General features: G+C 38.8%; 1 protein-coding gene across 2 annotated transcripts in view; it reads right to left on the bottom strand.

The window, feature by feature from the left end:
* Nucleotides 1–22915, bottom strand: part of plxnb2b (plexin b2b) — a 467166-nt gene extending 444251 nt beyond the window's left edge. The window contains exons 1-3 of one of the 2 annotated variants that reach the window (XM_057836745.1): nucleotides 22893–22915; nucleotides 18374–18732; nucleotides 18076–18241 (exon numbers count right to left, since the gene is read on the bottom strand). The gene's annotated coding sequence lies outside the window, so the exon portion shown is untranslated. Of the gene's footprint in view, nucleotides 1–18075; nucleotides 18733–22892 lie in introns of both variants that reach the window. The other variant, XM_057836746.1, reaches the window with a different exon arrangement.
* Nucleotides 22916–23401: the final 486 nt, after the last annotated feature.

Below are 23401 nucleotides of genomic sequence, written 5' to 3'. Positions count from 1 at the left end.
AACTCAGCAGCTTGAGCGGATTTGAGTGGACACACTTAATGAAGCATTTATTAAAGACAAGCATTTTTATACTTTATTCTTTTAAAAAATAATTTGGTGGGAAAGTAACATGTTTAAAATTCATAATTATTACATTTGAAGTGCTTAAAACCATTTATTAAAATATATATGTAGATAAGTTTTTTTTTTTTTCAATTTTACTTTGGGGAAAAAAGTGATAAAATCATGTCTTATATGTATCTCTTTCTATGCTAAATCTGAATAAATACATCGAACACACAAAATAAAATAATAGATATTTTTGGGGGGAGCTCTACTTCACGGTGTTTCACTGATTCTGGTCCCCATTAACTGCGAAAAAAGAGGGATCACTGTATATTGTACATTAAAATCTGTGTAAAACTAATCTATTAAGTGTTTTAAGGGTTAAAGAAATCACAACAAGAACTTTATTTTTGCAGTCATGTAATGACACCCTGTTGAGGTACTGTACAATATATCACTCATCTAAATAGCCATGTCAAGTAAGCTGACTGCTTGAAGAAAGGGCTGAACATTTGCCCACGGCTGCATGGGAAAATTCATTTTCCACCCAGAGAAATATGTTTACAGAACACAGGCGCAATGCTCCATAAAATACGAACAGTTCATTAAGCCAAAATTTGAGACATGTAAGACAGACGCCACAAACGGGACCAACAAAAACGTAAGAAAAGGGAGTCAGTTGTTAAACTTCACACCTATGTTTTGATTTTGCTGAGTACCCAAACACACACAAGTCCCTATAACACAGACCTCACACAATTAGCATACCAGGGCATTGACATTATTTATCTACTTGTGCCATTTACAAGACATAAACAGCAGACTTTCAGTATTTACATCTGAATCAGGTAAATGGGTTAGGAATGCTAACAGTTTATGTGTAATGCTAATGGATGCCCCCCACTTTTAAAGGGCCCAGCTATCACTCCACAATATCCTCACGGATCCTCTGATAAAACAAAGTTTCTCTACAGATCTAAACACCGTAGTCACAAAGAGCTATTTCCAATTTGTTGTCATTTCAAGTCATCTGTTATATGTATCAGAGACCTTGTGATTGAGATAAAAAGACTCGTAATGGGTGGCTTATGATGGTGTTAGTTAGCGTATGAATCTTTACTCAACTCTTTAGCAGAACACCAGAATATGACAATTTCTAAATCTGATTACCTGTAAACTTTTTAAATTTCAGTATTAATATTTTAAGATGAGTTTGAAATTAAAGTCCTTGAAAATCGTACTTTGTGGTACATATATTTCAAGTTTTTGTCAAGGTATTCATGAATATACTGAGTTTTTCACAATTCGAGGCAGAGTTTCATCCTGATCCCCCTTGAATCCCGGGGGATTATAGCACGTGCAAAAGAGTAAAATTGCTTGGCCAACCCAATTTCCTGTCATGCCATTTATATGGAACATTTACAAGTAAAAAATAATGGCTTTTACAGGAATTGTACAAGTAGCTGTGGGGATTTTTTTTGGGGGGGGGGGGGACATTCTATCACTGCCACGGTTTAGTCATAAAATATCAATCACTTAAAGATTGCCTTGGATAACCAAATAAAATAAGATGTAAAGATGCGCTTCCATATTTTTGGACGCGTAGCATCAGGGGACACATCTGCTGAAGCCAAGCACAAGTGTTTTTAAAAGGAGCCATCTGTTATTAAAATGGTTGCATGGTGCCACATTTTGCAAGTGAAGGACTCCCGTGATCCATGTGGTGCTTTATCTCCCCTATAAAAGTTTCACATAAGCACAGCTTATCTCTCTCTCCGTTCACCACAGAACAGTGTCCCCCCCCAATTTTTTTTTTTGCTCCCGCAGGTTGCTGTGACCTTCATCCAGCTGCTGCTAGAGCTCCGACTCCTCATGCATCTGTCACACACCAGTCCTGGTTGACGCTCAAGCATGGTACTTGATAATTAATCGCCCAGTGTGCATGGAGAGAGAAAAAAGAAGCTGCAGGGTGCGGTGGTGGAGGCCAACACTCGACAGCAACTATCCTATTAACATAAACCAGCTGGATGTCATATTAGCTGTAAAGCAGAGGTGATAATTAAAAATGATCTGTGCTGAAGTAAATTGGTCAGTTTGGGGATTAACTGTGAAAAGACTGATAAGGATGAAAAATGAATTGAGACCACTGGAGCCTTAGCTAGGACACAAAAGAACAAAATCTTGATTTCCCATTGAGATCAATTATATTTGGATTCACTTCAATCCAGAGTCTAAAACGTCAACATCATAAAATACTTATCAACTTCACACATTCTTATTAAAACAATATTTTACCCCTGTTAATTGTTATATATTAGTTGTACCTTGATTTATGAGGGCAATTCAACCTGTAACACTGTTCACGGTTGCTTTAACAGAAGTAAAGCGGTGTCCCTTTCATCCACATTGACACGGTACAGACGCAGTACTTGGAGACTTCAGGTACATGAACACAACATTTAAAATGTCAGTGTCAAAACATTCTCATTAATTTGTTTCCTTTGTTTAAATGGTTATCTGTCAGTGGCTTCCTGGTAAAAGCCAATTCCTTTGCCTGCTAAAAGCCAATTCCTTTTTTCCCTCTAATGAATATGGGCCAATATTATAGTGTGCTCATGTGAAAATACTTTGCAACAGGTGTCACTATTCTTTTAGAAACTGAGAGCTAATTCTTGTGCACTACCAACTCGAGACGCATTTCCGAAGTAGCAAATTTGTTCTTTCTTTAAATGTTGTGAATGATCATGTTTTAATGCCATTGATGCCGACAGACATCCAATCCATCTGGACTGGAAGTGCTGGCTGTTAATGATCACTTATAGCTCTCCCAGATCAAATGGATATGATGCCTATCGCCATCAGTAGCAGCCAATAATTATTAGATGGCATGTGATTGCAATCCAGAGTTAAACATAAATACAGTGGTACCTCTGCATACGAAGCAAACTCGTTCCAGGACCTTGTTTATAAGTTGAAATGGTAGTATGTCAAGCAGGAATTTCCCATAAGAATACATTATAATTAAGTGTGTAACGGTACATGTATTTGTATTGAACAGTTTCGGTAAGGGGTGCTCGGTTCGGAACGGAGGCGTACCGAACGAGTTTCTGACATAATGTAACCTTACTTTTCGAGGCTGTGAGTCGATCGGGTTACAGTTTCTTTGTGTAGATTATATTTACTCTATCTTCTCTACTATAATGAGGACCAACACGGTAGGACAGTATATAACCCAGAAACGTCAACGGCACGACAATGTGGCCGCCGCGAGAACGCAGTGAAACGCAGGCGTTAAAGTCAATCAGCCAATGCACACCAGTCGCAGTGCGGCTGCTTGTTAGACGCGTCCCAGAATCGGCTCAACGCGACGCACGCGAAAAGAACGGCAGAGTTTATTATTTGATGCGAGACGCGACCCTCCGGCGTCAATATTACTACCGGTAGCTAGGATCGGGCAGACCGGAAGTCACTTGTGTAAAAATACGGTGGATCTAGTCGATTTTCAAACTAATATGCAATAGTAACCCACTTTTTGAGTCCATCAGATCTCTTGAGTGGTAGATCGGGGCACAGTTGACTTGTCTTTGTTGATTTACTGCCGTCTTCTCTGCTATAATAATAACCAACACGGCCCCGTGTTCAATACAAAACCCTCCTACCACAACAAAACAAGTAAGAACTAATATTCACATAGGAACTTAAGTTATACAACATAAAATATACAATATAAATGAATACTACATCACATTTGTAAAATATAACCACATAATAAAATAAACAATAGCCCATTTAAATAAAATAAATTGAAATGAGCTAAAACACCTGTAATTAAATAATAAGAATAATACACAGATCCTGCTTACACAATTAAATTTATTAATTTCTGTGAGGCGCTTTAACTTGAGAAAATCCACCAATAAAGCTTTTGAAAACCGTTCATAAGAAAAAAAAAAAAGATTTATTGAGGCATTTCATTTGTAAAATACATGTTAAAATCTTTGTCATTGGGATTGCTTTTCTCTTTAGCACAGGACTTCTTTTTTCTTCTTTCTTTCAGAAAGAAAGCTGACCAATATGCGGGGTTTGAAAGGCAAATTATTGTTGGAATATTATCTTTAAATACCCGCTACTTTTTCAGCAGTTGTATAGGCTAATGTTCCTTTTGTTGAAAGCACAAAAGTGTGTAATAAACAACTAGCACATTTATATGTCGCATTTTGTTTTCTTACTGTACCGAAAATGAACCGAACCGTGACCTCAAAACCGAGGTACATACTGAACCGAGATTTTTGTGTACCGTTACACCACTAATTATGATTCCATTAATTCATTCTACAGCCCAAAAGCCTACACTAAAGACTGTTGGTACTATTAAAAATGGCTGTTACACATAGCAAAACAAATTACAAATAAAAATTGGTATAAGAATATAATAATAATTCCCGTAATAATGTAACGAATCGGCTTCTAATGTGGCGTACGTGTTTTGGGTGCTGTACCTGAACGCACCGCATGGCTGATGTGACAGTGAGATAGGTGTGATACAGATTTTACTTCCTCTTTTAATGTTTTTGTTGGCGTGAACTGCGGTGGACAGTCGGTGTGTTTTGTTGCACAATTTCCGGAATAAATAATTAAAAACCTGACGATTTCTTTGGTGACGTTACCACAAGAATAATAATTGTCACCTTAACTTATAAAAGATTGGCGAACGGAGGTCGGAGGAGGCCCATCAAGATCGTAGGCAATCTACGAACGTATTGTTGAGTCAGTTCACAGACACGCACACCGGGCTGATATTTTTCCATCATTTCCATCTTCATTTTAATGGTAAGCATCACCCTTTTCCCTTTTTCACCACCTGCACTAACCTTCTTGGAACCCATGTTGATTTCTCTCACAAGAAAATCCGGCGTGCGTCCGTGTTGTGGGAAAACTAAGAAACTGCGGCGCTGTCATAAATCGTCGTATGTATGTATTCATCTCATCGGATGTAGAAACAAATGATAAGTAAAATTTTACATCGGATGTCGAAGAGATCGTGTGTCGAAGTGATCATATGTTGAGGTACCACTGTCATTAAAAAAAAAAAAAAATGCATCACAGCTCAGAAAAATTCCTATTATTTCTAATTAGCTTGTGCCTGAGTCCACTTGAAAGTTACATTACTGAAAGCAGAAACGTTGTAACAGCATGCCGTCACATCCAGCACAGGCATGCGACATTTACATGGAAATGGAACCTCGACTCATCCCCAATATGTTCAACTCTCAGATCAGCAGGGTGTACTTCCCCCCCCTCAGCGTGAAACGATAGATCTGGTGTTAAGTGATAACTTCCCTCTGAAGTGTTTAAAAGGTTTTGATTGCGATCTATGCCTAATTCCCATATCAAAGTACATGAAATAAATACATTAGCGCACCAATTTTCTTGTCGGTGCTCACAGACAAGAAAGCAGCTTCTGGATCAGAATCAGCTGACATCACCTCAGCCCACCCGGTGTCAGCTCTGCTGTTCGAGAGGCGTGAAAATTTGCCAGCGTTACGAGCAGGTGGGCTAGACTTGCCTTAAAAAAGCAGGCAGCATGTCAGCTCCGTCTGTTCAGTTGCCATGAGCACAGACGTCTGTACTGCAAGAACATCAACATTGTACAGTCAATGCAAATCTAGCTAGCAGAAGTTGTGCTTTCTTTTCTAGAAATGTTTTCCCCTGCCATCACACTCTAAAACATTTTCTCTCTGCACTGTAGATTAGCTTTAAACACAAGTCTCTTCCACACATTATTTCTGTTAAATTTGCAGAGAGAAAGAAATTATCCACCTTTGCCTGTATACGTAACCGAGTAAATTAAATTATCGGAGTATTTGTGTCTGATTTCACACAGTTATTTGTTTTAGACAATCAGACATGTCCTCCTTTTGACAATTCTAGGTATGTCCCGGTATGATATTCTGACGGTATGATAACCTTAAGCCAAAATATCACGGTTTCACAGTATCACGGTGTTGCAATTACAGCTCTAAAATGTTTTACTTTGATATATCTGGGGTTTAAAAAAAAAAAAAAATCCATTGAGCAGGATTTTTATTGTTCAAAACATATTTGCAATTTTGAACAGAAGTATAAAGTTAAAATAAATTAAAATAACAAAATATCCTGAATAAAATTAAAAGAAATGCAGTCCTTTAAGTAAACCTAAACCCACAGCCACAGCTCAACATCATTACTATCAAAACAAAAATAATTGAATTATTTTCCATAAAAAGCACGTGTGTATCACTCGTATCATGTTTACATTATACGCACACTCTCTTTCTCAACACGGACAGTTGCCAGAGAGAAAAAAACACCACGTTTTACCAACGCTAGACACACTAACATGCTGGAGTTAACTCTCGTAGCTGGTAGAAAATGTTCATGACAGTGTTTACTAACCTTGACTTTTGTATAAATACTAAATAAAATCATATTGGCAGCCACCCTACGCAAACATGTTTTACATGTCGGTTGGCCCTACTCCTCTATGCCGCAGCTTTTCAAAGATTCTCTTTGTTCCTTAGGACATCCACCAGACGGCGGCGCCTCTTTATGTTCACTTTTTTCTTCAGTTGCTCCCTACTTTTTGAGGAGTCAAGTGTGATCGGTCACTTGCACTCCCGAGTGACGAGTGGTTGAGCTGGATTTATTATTTTTTGTGTATTAAAAGTGCCTAAGTGGAAGTCTGCTCCCTTTTTTACTACCGGTGCACGATAATTATTGGTCCGATAATTATCGGTCCGAATTATGACGTCATCCCAATAAATCTAATAACATTATTAATAGGACCGATAAATATGTACTGTGCTGGCTTTACAGTTTACACACTATATGGGAAATCAGTTGACCATTTGCAGGGCATTGCTCCCACCTACTGGTCAGAATAATTCGCTGCATCTATTTTTTTGTTACATCTTACATCTTACAAGCTCATTCACTTACACATTGCGGTGTCTAGCGGTAGCACTGACAATCGTGAATGCTTTCTGTTACGTTTCCGCCTCGGAAATATATGTCTGTAAATATTTTATTTTTACTATAACATATGGATGTGCAACATATGTTTACTTCTGTGGTGAAGGGTCATATGTACAGAACTTCATAATGTTGTTGTGTTATGGGGTGGCGTGGCTCAGTGGTAGAGTAGTTGTCCCACCCAACCCAGAGGATGTGGGTTCAAGTCTCTGCCCTGATGAACTCGTCTAAGTGTCCTTGACCAAGACACTGAACCCCACATTGCTCCTGGTGCTGTGTCACTAGTAGGTGGATGGCGAGATAGTGTAAAGCGCTTTGAGCACCTTGAAAGGTGGAAAAGCGCTATAGAAGTATAACACCATATAGAAGCCAGCCAATGCTTTAGTAGCTCAAGCTAGTGTGCTATGCTATACATATAATAGTAGTGTATTTAAGTGTATTGTGCAGTTTGTTGTATATTGAGTACTGAACATGTGTATTTCTCTGTTGTACTTTCACAATATTAAGACAAGTGTCTTCCCATAAAAGCAAGAAAAGACCAAGCCTTGTGGTTTATGGAAGTGCATTCATTTTTAGCTGTCTGTTGGGCAGTGCAGAACTGAAACGCACGGTTTTGTTCATGTCATTATGAAAAATCTGGTTAGATCAAAGGCAAATCTCTGCTGAATCCACCACTAGGTTTTTTTGGTTTTTTTTCCAAACCTCCAGGTGTTCAAAACTCAGGTTATACATTTAAAAATTTATATATTTATTATCTATTATCGATATCGGTATCGGCTATGAGGAGCAGGAAGTTATCGATATTGGTATCGGTTTCAAAAAATTGATACCGTGCACCCATATTTTTTATCTTTTATGCATGCATCCTGCCCTGCCACGTGTTACAAGCCGAAGTATTCCGATACCAATGATTTCGTTTTTTTCGACTGGGGAAATAGTTCAGGAGTTTCACCTCCTCCAGCCATCGTGTAACACAGCTTACTGACACTGAGCAACAACTTGTGGGGGAGGGTTGAGCCTTACAGCTGCAAGCGAGGGAGTTCTCCATGTATTTTTGGGACATTAAAAAATAGTTAATACCTTAAGGACGGTATGATGGAAAAAAATTTGGTTTTGAAACCTTGACATTTTCATACCACGGTATATCTTGAAACTGGTAATCGGCACATGCCTAGATAATAACCCTGAATCCAGGAAATTCACAAGTCGACTATAAATCACAATCATCACAAAGAAAACTGCGATTAAAGAAAAATCTGGGGAGAAAAACAGCTACTTTAATGGCTCTGATAATACTACCCCAAAAGTCGTAAGTCAATTGTTATGAGGATCCTAATCAGAGGTGCAACAATTAATCAATTATCTAATTAAGATCATGTTTTAGTGCCATTTCCAATTCAGATAGATTGGACTCAGAACTTTTTCAAAGAATGGAATTCAATGGAACTATTTCAAATGGATTGGACGTCTATTGCCGCAGTGAGTGATAGTATTATTTAGAGCTGGGAATCTTTGGGCACCTAACGATTCGATTACGATTACGATTCAGAGGCTCCGATTCGATTATAAAACGATTATTGATGCACCCCACTCCTTTTTTTTTTTTTTTTTCCCCCCAATTTGTTTTGTACATTAGTTCCAAAATTGTTAAAAAATCCTCTCAGGCTAAACCAAACTACTATTTCAGTATCAAGTTAACATATAGCAGTAAACAAATATACAAAAATAACAGTAAATAAAAAACTCCAGTCCCCATTCTATATCAGCAGCTTTAAACTACTTTCAATTAATTTAATGTTGTGAATCAACCGTTAAAGTTGTTAAAATTGCTCCTGTTATTCCATAATTTCTCTTTTGTCTACTTTGAACATGTAAAAGTTTTAATAAAACTATTTTAAAGATAGATTCAAGTCAATATTTTACCGATTTAGGAGTATTTTAGATAAAAAGTTAATTACGTTCGCTTGGAAGGTTCACAACAACAGCCTTGCAGGGAAGTGTACTGCTTTAAGATGGCGGCCGTTACTAACGCCCGCATCTAGTTTTTTGTAGATGTGCTGGTAACGATACCGAAGCTATAATGCATCTAGTCCTATATAAATGATATCTACCGTAACATAATGTGGCTTGCAGCAGCTTTTCGGCAGCAGTCAGGTATGTTGTTGTTTTTTTTTTTATCTCTCGTGGCATGAGTTGAGCTAGAGCCGTGAGTTGAGCATTGGCGTTACCCGAGAGGCCGGGTAATGAGAAGCATGATGTTTCGCTACTCTCGCTCCGTCCCTAATTGTGTACCGAAGACCGCGCGGCGCGCTGAGTGTGTCATACTTCTGCTTTACTTGGCATATTTCAATAATCGGAATTTGGATGTTTGTGAATCGTTCTCGAATCTTCCATGGCCGAATCGCGAATAATCTAAGAATCGGAAATTTTGCACACCTCTAGTATTATTAATAATGTCAACTGCTAAAATCCTATCACAATGAACGACTTTGTATACCCCTACCCTGCTAAATGCAAAAATTAACCCCAGTCAATCACGGGGCCACATTCTTAAGCCATTCCGCTATGGCTTCATGTCATTTAACACATTTCGCGGAAAAGAATCAAAATAGTAACACTGAAAAATTTGGCATAAAAACGTGTGAAACATGCAGCTGACTACTTGGGGTGAAAGAAGAGTGAAAAGTACAACAACCCATAAAGATGATTGTGTTTGGAAGCCTCCAGACGGAATGGTTTAAACTGCACTAAAGTTCATTACAGCCACAGCTGACTGGTTAAGGGGCAGTTTGAACAACAAAAACTCATTTTAGCCAAGACAAAAATGTTTTTGAGCGTAGACACGCCAACCTAAAAGGCAACCCCTTTCAGTATTTAAGTGGGAACCATAATTAGTTTCTACCTATATACTGAAAGGAGTAGTCTTCAAAACAAATACAACTCACTCCTACATATCTTATTTTAAATGTAGGCTCTTCTAAATATTTATAGGCATAAGCAGGTTTTCTTCACAAGGTGACATTGGAAAACACTCATAACTTGGACAACACTGTACACATGAAACAAAGCTCAAATGCAGGAAGGACATCCTCGGTTTACCACAGTGTCTGTTTGTAGTCTATCTCTGACCTATGCTAAGTCTAGTCATAATTAGAGGGAATATTTGAATAAAGGAAATTTCAAAATGAAAAAACAAAATCAATCAAATGAAAATTAGTAACAGAGCATGCCTTCTTATACCGCATGACCACACATTCTTACGCCGTTGCTCACTAGTTGGTTGTGCACAGTTTGTGACCTCAAATTCTCAATTGAGGAAAACAAACAACAACAAAAAACCAATAAAATTCATTTTCTTAATCAAATAATTGCAAACAACGAATTAATTGATATCTATCCAACATATTTTTAATGTGATGGGAAAAGCTCCTTACGGATGTGTGGAACTTCTTCCCATAACTGACGTCAAGACTATATTCTTGAGGTAACAGTTTAGAAGCAGCATCAACAGCTTCTCAGAAAGTTAGCCAAGTACTACACTTATTATTGCCTCAAAACACAAATTAATCAATCACTGAACTACACACAAGTGACCCCAATGGACCTATTGCTAAGCCAAGCCACCAAGGAAAACTCGGACAACCCAAGGCTCTCTTAAATTCTCTCAATGATTGAGTGAACGAACGATTTATGGATGATGGCAGGAGTTCAAATTTCTGAATATGCACTACCACAGCTGGCAATAGACCGGTTTAAAAAAATATGTTTGTTTTTTTTAATTAATTTCGTCTAGAAGCAGACAGAGAGGGTTGCAGTATGCAGTGGAGTGGTATGTCAATGGTATTATACTTTACAGAGAGACCATTATTATTAATTGAGGCAAAATGCTACCACTCGCATTAAAGGGATCCTCGGACTTAGAGGCTCTAATAAGCCACAATTGTTCTCTTTTACTAAAATATGTTATAAGAAACACATATATTATTGCTATTGATTTATAAATCTATAATATTTAGTACATGTTTTGACCTATGGAGGGCGCCATGTTTTACGCGCGCAAAGCACGCTGGGGGTGATGACACGGTTGGCCTGGAAAGGAAGAAAAGCTCTGCTCGCTAGCAAGTGAAGCTAGTATGACGACTGGCATGATTTTGTCACATTCTGCTGGTGGTCAGATTGTTTTGTTACATGTAATTCCAGCTCATCAACAGTGTCTTTAAGGCAAGGCAAGGCAAATTTATTTATATAGCACAATTCAACACAAGGCAATCCAAAGTGCTTTACATCACGTGAAGATCATAAAAATCACATTTAAATCAATACAACGTAAAAACCAAGACAAAAGATCGCATTTAATCACAAATAGAATAAAAATAAATAAATAAAAATAAAACAAAAATAAAAATAAAACAAAAACTACTACTAATAATAATAATAATTGAAATCAGCAATGGAGATAAGCACAAGAGGAATAGAAAGCAGGTAGATTGAAATATATAGCCAGTTATGGATATGCAGTGCTAAACAAAAACGTTTTAAGCCCTGATTAAAAAGAGCTAACAGTTTGAGCATACTTCAGACGTTCAGGTAACTTGTTCCAGAGGTGAGGAGCATAATAACTAAATGCTGCATGACCCTGCTTGGTTCTTGTTCTTGGAACATGCAGAAGACCGGTTCCAGACGACCTTAGGGGTCTAGATGTCTCGTAGGAATCTAACAAGTCAAGCATGTATTTTGGTCCACGGCCATTAAGTGTTTTGTAGACGAGCAGTAGTATTTTATAGTCTATCCTTTGACTCACTGGAAGCCAGTGTAGCGATTTCAAAACCGGTGTAATGTGTTCCATCTTCCTTGTATTTGTGAGGACTCTGGCTGCAGCATTCTGTAATAGCTGCAGCTTCCTGACTGATTTTTAACTTTAAACCGATCCTAGGCAGCTTGTATTGACTTGCTGCCATTTGACAGTTGGTATATCCCTTCATTGTTAGTGGCATCATTGCCATGTTTTTTCATTTTTCTGCCTTTAGCTGTTGTTTTTCCTCTGGGTTTTTTTTTTTATTGATCCCGACCCACTGTCACAGACCCTTTTTGTGTCTCCCTTTTCGGAATCGCATGGGGTTTTGTTTTTGTGTGTGTGTTCAGTAAATCCTTTTACGCAATACCTATGTTATTGTTGTTCTTGAGCCGCGTTTTTTTTTTAATTCCGTGGTCAAGTCAGCCGCACTTTCTCATCAGTTGCATTTTCCTTTCAGGTTTTACCGCACAGACCGACAGCGCATATGGGTTGCGATTTCTGTATAAGGACAATCATGACTAATGTCACGCGGAACGTTAGTCCTGTGGTCTAAGTGCTTGTCTGTTGCACAGGAAACGCTGGTTCGAATCCCGCTGGAGACTTTAATTTAATTGTTTTTGCGGCTCGTTTTGTGAAATATCGTCAGTGCTGTCCTGCTCATCACTTTTCCGCCGAGTTCAAATTGGAAGGTCAGAACCAATGACATGCTTATGTAGCTAACTAGTAACACCGTGGAAGTACAGCAGCGCTGCCCAGTGACATCACTGCATTGCGTTGTCAACAACAATGGCGACCTTCTAGTTAAACAAATTTTATAAAAATGAAAACATTAAAACGGGTTTGAATATCCAATTATTATAACTCATCCTAACATTTATCTTTTAAGAAATACAAGTCTTTCTGTCCGTGGTTCCCTTTAAAAGCAAGAGACCCCACAGGCTGAATCTCTATCGAGCTGTAACGTTAGCTACTTAGTAACGTTATCTCATGTATTCTGTCAGATTTTTCTCCCTAAGCTTTTTTGGCAATGAATAAGCAGTCTTTTCCATTCAGTTGGATTCTCAATATCATCCAGAGGTTCTTAAATAAACAACTTACATCATAAACATACATGTGCAACATGAATACAGCGTAAATAAATGCTCAAGGTGTTAATGGGGAGAGAGTGCCATGCAGTTGAGTTGACTGCAGCCACATGCTAGGTGTGTGTGAGGACAACTTATCTCCGTGTGCATCCGTGACCAAACATAAGTACATGTTCCTTTCTTTATGGAAGGTTTGTGGTGTTTACTTTGGACTTTCAGTGCTGGGGTCTTGACAGCTTAGATTAGTTATATTTTTTTCTATTTGTGTAGTGACAAGCTAGTAAAAAAGTAGGCAGTCAAATGATAGCAAACTAATGTTAAGAGTTAAGTTTACGTTTCTGCAACATGCTATCAATTTTTTTTTTTTTTTTTTTTTACAAATCGATCATTAACTTACTGTACATCTGTGCAAGCATAAGTGTGTTTGGTGATTGTCTTGACATTCAGTTGTTTAAGTGGTCAACTTCAGAGCCTTATCCATAGCTTGCATTTGGCGAGCTTTCATTTAGGATTTGAAAAGGGAACAAAAAAAAATCCTCTCCCTAATCTTTCAAGGTACCTGGTATCGGAATGACCGGTACCTCACCCACAGCATTTAGCCACCGGGTTTTTGCAATTTTAAAGTTCGGAAAAAAATGTTTTAAGTTACAACCAGACACTACATTCCTATACAACTCTACAATTGGTATCAGAGTTTTCTGATTTGGGGTTTGTTGTTTATCGATAGGTCCGTTCCTCAGACCAATTCATTGTCTCCAAGGGGTTTTCAGTGTTGAGTTTGTAAACAAAACTACTTTTAATTTAGAAACCGAACTATGATTTGAATACAGGTCCCTCTCTAATTGAATATACTGTAGTTCACACTGCACAGGATATTAATAATAACAATCTTCACATTGTGTACTGTTCGAAGTAGGCCAGTAGAAGCCACTGGCAAGTGGCATTCGGCCATAAGAGTTGAGGGAGTAAGCATTATATTTATCACGATCACACCTCGGAGGCCTGCCGAACTTTATCTTTTATCTTTCGAGAATGGAGGAGGAGGTGCTAAAGTGCTGAGTGGAAAGGGTGTCAAGGGTTAGCTGTGTGATGTGCAAACAATGCCACACTGGAACAAGAAGCTCCGATAAGAGAAGAAAGTTTGGAAGGAGGTAGCTGAGGACAAGAGGGATTGTGCAGTGAAGTCCAAGGACAAGGGTGGATGCGGGTTAAAATCAGATATGATTAGAAATCCACCTCAGCGTGACGTCGCCTCATCGTCGGCTAATCCACGGACGTGAAAAGACGAGCCAATCTCCAATCGGGAGAAAATCTCTATTCCCCAGATTCCTCCGCCAGCCACCTAATGCCAAGCCAAAACGCCCTTCACGCATCTGTCCATGCAATATAGAGGATTGCATATGGCCTTTTACTCATTTGCACCCCTTTTATGACCAGTCACTTATAAAAATCCACAGCCGAGTAGGAAAATATTGGTCAAATGGCTTCCAAGCATCTAACAGTCACGGCTCAAAGAGAAAGAACTGTAGGTTTATGCTGACATGATGATAGTGATTTAGGTCACATCCTGCTTGCCTGTTTTGGTGAGAGTGGGAAGATTATCTTGTAATTCTAAATGAGCTACTTGCCATGAACCAATTGCATAAACACTAATCACGTATCGGCTTGTTTTCTGACATTTTTTCTATTCACAGGCTCGGGATTGCTTGTTGCTTGCAAGGATTATATTGGGGTTTTTCTTTCAAAATGAAAATGACAGAAGTCAATAATCCAAAGCAAAATTTAAAAACTGGGTTCAAATTGACCTAAAAAATATTGTCTTTGAGATGAATTTGAGGCTCGCATCCAAGACTGAGCACAGTTTGGACCGTGAGAGGAGGAAATGAACAATAAGCAGCCAAAAACATTAAAGGGCTTAAGAGCGGAGTGCGCAACTTCTTCTCATCTGGTCAGACGCCATTTGACTGCATCCAAAAATAGTCTTGACTGGATCTAACCACCAAGTTTCATTTATAAAGCTAGTGGCTTACTTCTGAAAAACAGTCATGCAAATGTCTGTTGCACCGCCCTTATATACTAGGACACGAGATTTTCTTCTGCTTTTGGGATTGCTTTGCAAAGTCTTCTCTTGGCTGTGATGAAGAAGTGGGCAGCGTTTGCCGGGGAGCAGGGGGAAAACATTTATCACCGCTCTCCTTGCTGCTGATAAGGTGTCTCTATTTATTCAGAGTGGACCAGATAAAACCTGAATGAAGCATTTGTTGCTGTGACAGTGGGGAAGAGGGTGCGGTAGCTTGTGTGTGTCCGTGTGAGCAGATGGCCTCGACTGGGAGAGCATCCTTACTCCGGCAGCCCCCCTCCAGCTAGAAACAGCGGCCGTCTTTCCTGCTTTTTCCTGCTTCCACACGCCCCCAACTGTGTTAATCTATCCCTCTGCGAGACTGTTTGTATAATGTTATTTAAAGGGAAATAATCCACAGGAAAAAGGGAGGAGGACGTCCCATGTACAGTAGCTCTTTGCTCAAGGCGGCTGGAGTGTGAATGAAGGGACAATTTAGAGATACAAGCGGGCAGAACAGAGGTTTGTTCTAACTGGGGAGACACACACGGACAGAACCACGCAGGAAAGAGATGATGAATAACGCTTCTGTCTGCTATAACTCCACAACAGACAAGAAAGGAGGAAGAAAACAAACACAAGCAACGCTCACTGCGAGATCAGAAACTGTTGACGAGCTTGTCCACAGGCCAAAACACAGAAACTGTCTGGACATGTTACTTCCAAAATGCCATACATTCCATATTAGGCGTTACAGTCAAGCAGCACGGCAGTATAGTTGTTACCACGTATTCTCTGTACTTTTCCACAGATACAAGGATTTTAACACTTAACAAAAATAATTCATTTAAAGCTAATTGACTGCATTGTCCTTTGATATGAATGGGGGAATTAATGTTTGTTTTATATCTGCAGAGTGATTGACCAGGGTCTACAAGTCTAGGGTATACAACACCTCAGGCTCTCAATGCAAAGTCAGCTGTATACGCTCCAGCTCTCCTGCGACTTAATGTGTTAATGTGTTATAATTAGGTATTGCAAGCTAAAACATGCAACAACAAATATGTTTGGTTTACTTTTAAAAGCTGATATCTTGGGTACATAACCAGAAACAGACAATGGTAATCCATGAAACCAATTAGAAACAATAAAATACAACGAGTAAGCATGGATTATTCAGGCAAGCACAAATTTAACATACATATCTTCAGTAAAAGAAATAAAAATTGATATTGTTACATTTAATTTCTTAACAGACTTGGAAAACCTTCTGTCACGTTTTGTAATCAATGATAAAAGCAGTCTCTATCTCTCTTTAATACTGTATATACAAAAACAAGAAACAAAAACAACAGAAACCCCATGAAGATGAATCCATTGATTTTGTCCTTGTAGGGTTGCAAGTAACCGGAACTTAATCCCATCTGATTTGCAGCCGGTCATACAACAAATGTTAATCCAATTTAAAGTACAGGTAGTCCCTGGGTTATGACATACCCAATTTATGCGAATTTGAATTTACGACACCGGATTCTCGTCAGACCTTTTTGTCTCCCGTTGTTTTTTTCCCCCCCTCAATCGCATAACATATATTTACATATAATAATTTTTGGATAGTTTTTTTTTAGGCTTAGGGGGTATTTAGGGGTACTTAAAGGGTTAATTCCGATTTAGGTGGAAATTCGGGTTATGTTGTCAGCATAGGAATCATGGAAGACGTTCGTAACCCGGGGACTGCCTGTATAAGCTACTACTGAAAAGCGATTATATAATAGAAGTACTCATGGAATTTGAGGGTGAAACTTGTTGATTTGTCCAAAACTGTTCAAAAGACAGTGATACAGTACATTCATCTATCAGTCCATTTTCAACACCGCCTTTCATTGTCAGGGTCGTGGGGTGCTGTAGCCTATCACAAATTTGACATCAGGCACAAAGCGAACTACACCCTACTCACAATCACATTGATACTGAGTGGAATTTGATTAGACAATTTGCCCCGAAGTTGAGTCAATGACAGTACATTTAATGTTAAAATATTTTAAAGGATTAAAAATTAAAAAAAATATATTAACATTTTTATAGTAGTGAACATACTGTATCAAATTCCTCTCAATTAAAACAAAAAAATAAACTCTGACTTCAGTATTTCCTTTTATGATACTGCTTGTTCCTTATTTAACTTCAGTTGAAGTGAAGCCTATTCCAGTTGAATTGGGCAAGAGGCATTGGGGCACCCCTAGACTAGTCACTCGCGAGTCAATCATTACCCCTCAGATTCACACATCTAGAGTCTTCAATGAAACCAACATTTTATCTTTTGAGAAAGTGGGACGAACCGCCGACACTCCACCCCTTAGATTCAAACCCAAGACCTCTTGATTGTCAGGTAGATATAATCAACTGAAGACCACTGTGCTGCATGAAACAGTAACTAATTAATGCTTAATTTATTTCACTACTCCAGGATTAGACCAGATTTTTAGGCTTCAGACCTGGAATGTACTGTATTGCGTTATATGACTTCATGACGTGTTACTCTACCTAATCAGAGTTTCCCTAAACTTCAAGACTTCACAAATGGGAATGTCCACCCCTGCTAAAAAAAAAAAAAAATCATCATATGGTGGCTTCTTAATCTGTACCAGTAAAACCAGTACCAAAACATCACAAATCCAGGAATGTTCTGCGGGGATTTGTGATGTTTTGGTACTGGTCTTGCTGGTCCAGAAACCACTATATGCTGGATTTCTTAACAAGGCTGTTTTGCCATACATTGTGACAGTCATGTGAACCAGAAAGTCATCTTGCTGGAAAAAAAAAAATGCATGACCCAGTGAACACTTATTTTGATCTGACGCTAAACATGGGAAACACTTGATAAATGTATAAGCGTTTGAAACAACACGGCATTCCCTAGTTATTATGAACCATTTTTACACACGTCACATGACTTGGGGGGGACAATGCAATCTCTGTGTAATGGAATAACAACAGTATGTGTGATCGGTCAGAGCTAATTCTAAGAAAACTTTCTGATTAAATGTCCCAAATGATGCAACACTCCCTCAAAAACTTACCTCTTCAAGAAGCGAAGAATGTATAGTGGCCCAAAAGCGATCAAGAGTCCACAAATTGCTGCAGCTCCCGGGTAGTTTTGCGTTTTAAAATGAATTTAGTTCACATGTTTGTCCCCGTTATGTGCTTCTCCGAGAAAGGCACTAATTCCTGCTCCAGGCTGGGCATCTGAAAAGTCAGCGACACGGAAGGAGGGGGAAAGAGGGAGAAAAAGTCACCGAAAACGAATGTTCCTTCCACGCCCAGGTATCGAGTCACATGTTCTTGCCCAGGTGTGCTTCCTGGAACCGCGACACACACCTGTGGGAGCCGCGCACTCGCCCACGGAGATCCGGTAGCAGGGGAGCGGCGAGACGGGGGCTGCTGGCCGACTCGTGGTGGCTTGCGAGCGGCTAAATCAAGTACCGAGTTCCGGAGTAACCGCCGCAGACGCTGCTGTAGCAGCGGCTTCTGTTGCTGCTGCTGCTCCGCGCGAGTAGCAGCGAGCAGATAATCATAAAGGATGTGCAGGAGGATGAGAAGTGGTGAGCGGGAAAGGAGAAACTCGACTGTGAGTTGGGGTTGACTGTTTGACTCGCTGGAATGTTTTCCGCGGGCGGTGGGAGAGGGAAGAGCGAGTGGTCCAACCAGCGAGGAGTCCATGAGAAGGGGGGCGGTTCCTACATTGGGGAAAATGACATAACAGTGGTGCCGTGACTTACGAGTTTAATTCGGTCCGTAGTGTGATCGTGTAACGATAGCGCCTGTAAAACTCACTGGAAGCACTTTATCTTCTCTCCTATTGAAAATCTATGGGAATTAAATTAATGAATTATTTATGCGCCTGGTATATATAACATGGTATATAATGTTTGTAATTCATAGATTAACCTTTAATAGACGCATAGGCGGAGTTTGACTTTTTGCACAACATGTTGATGACCCCGAAACGCAAGAATTTATAATAATAAGTTGAAAATGAGCATTTTTTTGTCTCCCATTATTCTTGAGGGGAATTCTAAATCAGGCTGCTGGCAGGACAGCTATACTTTTCACCAAGATCATCGGTGACCAGTGTCGTGCCAATGTAGTTACCTCAGTCACAAATTGTATCCCGTGGGCGGAGCCATATGGAGGATTAGATTAGATTTGTGTCTTCATTATTCGATCAAAAAAAATGCTTCAATCAAAACAAAAAGTTGCCTCACTCAAAATATATATTTTCGATAAAAAATGTCACTCCAATCAAAAAAATGTGTTTGAATGCAAAAATAAATTTGAAACCCCAAAAAATGCATAAGAAAGCTATTTTCATTTCTTTTTTTTTTTTTCATTGAAGTCAATTTTTTTATATATATTAATATTATATAATATAATAATATAAAATATTTTTTTTAAATTTATTTAAGCAACTTTTTTGATTGAAGTAATGTTTTGTGTTTGGGCCACATTTTGGCTAGGACATTTGTGTCTTTATTATTCAATCAAAAAATTAAGTTGCTTCATACAAAAAAAAATTTTTCAAACGAAAAATCACTTCAATCAAAAAAAAAAAAATTCAATCATAAAAAAAAAATTTTTTGAACTCGAAAAAATATTTGAGGCTCAAAAATTTGCATTTGAACACTTAATTTTTCATTTAAAAAGTTTTCTTCGATTTTTGCAATCCTTTTTGTGTTTGGGCCATATTATGGGTAGGACATTTGTGGTTAAATCATTCAATCCCCCCCCCCCCCCCCCCCCAAAAAAAAAGTTGCTTCACTCCAAAAAAATATTTTCAAAGAAAAAAATCATTTGAAAAATAAAATTGACCTCTCCTATTTTTTTTTTAAACAATATGCAAAGCAAATGACCGTCTAAGGTGCTATTCACATGATCTGTTCAAAAAATAATTTTGACCCATTATAAAAATATCTTTTTTTGTTCCTTTCATTCATTTTTGTTGTATATATATATATATAGGGAAGTCAATTACACGCAATGACACTTTTCGGACACCATGGGGGGCCTGGTCCCCCTGCGCCCCCCCCCCCTTAAACTCCGCTTATGAGGGCAAGTGACTATGTTCGGTAATAATAATTGGGAAGAAAAAAAAAAAAAAAAGATTTAACCCCATAAAGACCTGGAGTCAACATACCTGGATGCCACATTATTTTGACATTTTGTATGCAAGAGTGGAATACAATACACGACCCAAAATGCACCATTACTCATATTTTTTATATATATTTTTTTATGAATGAATACACTCTGGTTACGAACCCCAATAAGTATAATAATGTTTTTTATTCATATTATTTAACTCATTGCATGCCGTTGTATTTAATGGCTTGGATTGGCTGTGTAGTTAAATGAGTGTCCTAAAAAAAGGGTTAATTGTAAAGTGTTTTTAACTAAAAAAAAAAAAAAAAAAAACACTGTACGATATTCTACCTACAGTAAATCTAAATCTAACAAAATTAAATAGATTGTCATAAATCAAACAGTTTGTACATCGTATCGATCCATACTAACTGATTCTACGCCTTTTGGTATTGTCTTAATTTTGGCCTCCCTGTGTTCCGGGACTTATTTGGGCAGATCCGGCACCTCTTGTGTATAGAAAATTAAAATAATATAAAAACTTTTTTTTTTTAAATGTATAAAATAAAATAATAATATGCATGAGTTGCAGTTACTGTCATTTTTCAAAAAGAAGGAAGCTGGTTCAAAACGAGTCAGAAAAGCAACAACCGGCGATGGGGGCAGCTGCAGCGATCATGCTAATGGGAAGGACTGGGTGCAGCAGGAGGCTTGCGTCGCAGCAGCTAGCCAGGTTCACGGACAGCCAGCCAAGCTGGGGCAGGAGGCTGCTACCGCGGCAGCAGTTGGTCAGGATCAGCGCCTCCCGGAGTGGGGGGCAGCTACAGCGCCAGCTGTCAGCCAGGTGGACCACCAACAGCCGGAGCAACAGGCCAGTACCCTTATGGGAAATTCGGATTTGGGCTACACAATTTGTAAGGCAGTGGGAACTTTGGGGCCAGAGAAGACGGGGGGGGTTGAAACTCGCAAAAGAATAGGTTTGTGTTATTTATTCTAATCTCTGATTTTTTTTAAAAAATGTTTTTTGTGTTCGACTGTACATTACTGTAAGTCCCACCTGTGGTTATGTGGGCAGTTGCCCGTCTTGTGCAGAGTATAGCCTAAACAATTGTAATTTTTTGTCATAACATTTAAACCATGGATACTATCTGAAATTGAGGCTTGTAAGTCCCACAGCATGGCAAATGGGCATATGTGTGTTGTTTTCAGCACAGTTTTTTGCGTATGTTCCGGGACCTGTGCCCGTCTCGTCGTCCCTGCGCTGTCATATATACTTTGCTTTCCGGCTGCTTATGATTTACAAATTAAGCACTAGGTATTGTAAATTGTTTTTTTCCCATTGAAACGGATGGAAGTGATGCAATCAATCTGTGCCAGCCCTCCAGTGATACAAAGACCCATATTTTTTTTTGTCTATTTGTTTTTTAATAAGGAAAACTCAATTTAAAATTGTACTGTTTAAAAACAATTCATCCCAATGGAGGTTCATGTCAATGTCAACTATAGGCCTGTCCTAAACCTGGATTAGAATAGAAGGTTCTGTCAGGAAGGGTATCTGGAATAAAACTTCGGCAAATAAATATTACAGTACATCCAACAAATTCCGTACCGGATCAGGTGTAGCCCAGTTAACAACCTCAGCCACTGGTGTCATTGACCTACAGGGCATCAATGGAAATTCAGCTACTGTAGGAGGAAGATGAAGGAGAAGTGGGCAGCATGAGCATGTGGAAAGGCAGCAAATCTAGAATCTTAGGAGCAAGATTTGATCCTACCTCTGCATTAGACAATGCCTATGGCGTTCCAAGAAAGTGTACTTATGTGCAACATTAAAACACTGCTACACACAGTTTTGTTTCACAAAATCAAAACTTTGTTTCCAACAGAGAAGTGACCCCTTTTTATTTGCGATGTTCTTTATGCTTCAGTCATGCCGACAAAACCCTAGACAACAGATATTTCTAAACCCCATGAATCGCACTCATACACATTTGACATCGGATGCTGGTTTTGGAATATAATACAAAATGAATAATATACTTGCAGAGAAATTGTTCCATTCGTACGTGCAACCTTCAAATTTTAAATGTATTTTATATAGTGTGTTCAGATCAGAGTAACAAGAGGAGACACATCTGATACACAGCATTGTTATTTAGCAAAAGAAAAGGCAATATTCTGTAGTAGTATTACTGTCAGCCATTTTAGTGAATGCACTGTTAATTTTTTACTGATAGGTGTACGCACTTAAGGTCAACTGAATAAATTGTACAGCAGGCACATTATGTGAAACGATATTGCACTTTTATAAATAAGTATTTTATTTGCGAATGGCCTCACTCAAAAGTATTGCATTTATTGATATTTGTGATGGTTTGTAACTGCTATTGCTGCTACTGGATAGCCTACCAGGATTTCCTTGGGGATCAATAAAATATCCACAAGATCTATCGTGTTGCAGCCTTTAGAGTTAGTTTAATGCACTGATTTGAAATGTGAGCCAAGAGTGAAGCAAGAAATGAATCTCATACTTTATGACCTTGAGTGCATTATCATATATTGCAGTCATTTTGGCACAGCGAGTTTTGTAGCTTCTACCGGGACTCTGTCGGCACAGTGTCACTTCTGTGAGTGATTTATAGCCATGCAAATGAGGCTGCCCGTTAGGGGAGACACTCGTTGTCTGCCCGGGTGGACCTGCGACGTTGAGTCACACTGGCTGAGAGCTGACACAGGCACAAAGCTGGCAAAGATTCACCTGGCAAGATGCAGGAGATGGCCTTCACAGGTCCTCACGTTGACTGATGATCTCTAGGAAAATGTAGGCCAATCCAGACAAGTGTCAGGTGAGTGGACACCTCGAGAGGCATAGACGCAGCCCCAAATCACAAACAGCAGGGGTTCGATGTGTCCATATGTTTGACTGAAGAGTAATTAGGCCACTTTCTTTTGGAAGTGCTAGCCCTCACCAACCAAGAAAGGCAAGAGAGCTGATGTTGAGGTTTATATTTGGATGGGAAAACTCCAAATTGTCTTTCTGACAAAATGTCGTTTCCGTCATTTGCCTTCAGTGTTAACAAAAAGGCGTGTGCTAAGTTCCTTGAAGACTGTAAATTCCTTTTACTGCTTACAAAACGGATTAAAATATACTTGAGAAAAGAAAGGAAAACTTAATTGAAGACTATTAACATACATTCAATGTTTAGGGGGGAAAAACAGTTTTGTTCCTTAAAGTCTCAATTGTCTTTAGCTTATAAAGGTTTGGTT

This window comes from Corythoichthys intestinalis, chromosome 5, assembly GCF_030265065.1.
Source record: "Corythoichthys intestinalis isolate RoL2023-P3 chromosome 5, ASM3026506v1, whole genome shotgun sequence".
Taxonomy (NCBI): domain Eukaryota; kingdom Metazoa; phylum Chordata; class Actinopteri; order Syngnathiformes; family Syngnathidae; genus Corythoichthys; species Corythoichthys intestinalis.
This window is presented reverse-complemented; position numbering and strand designations above follow the sequence as displayed.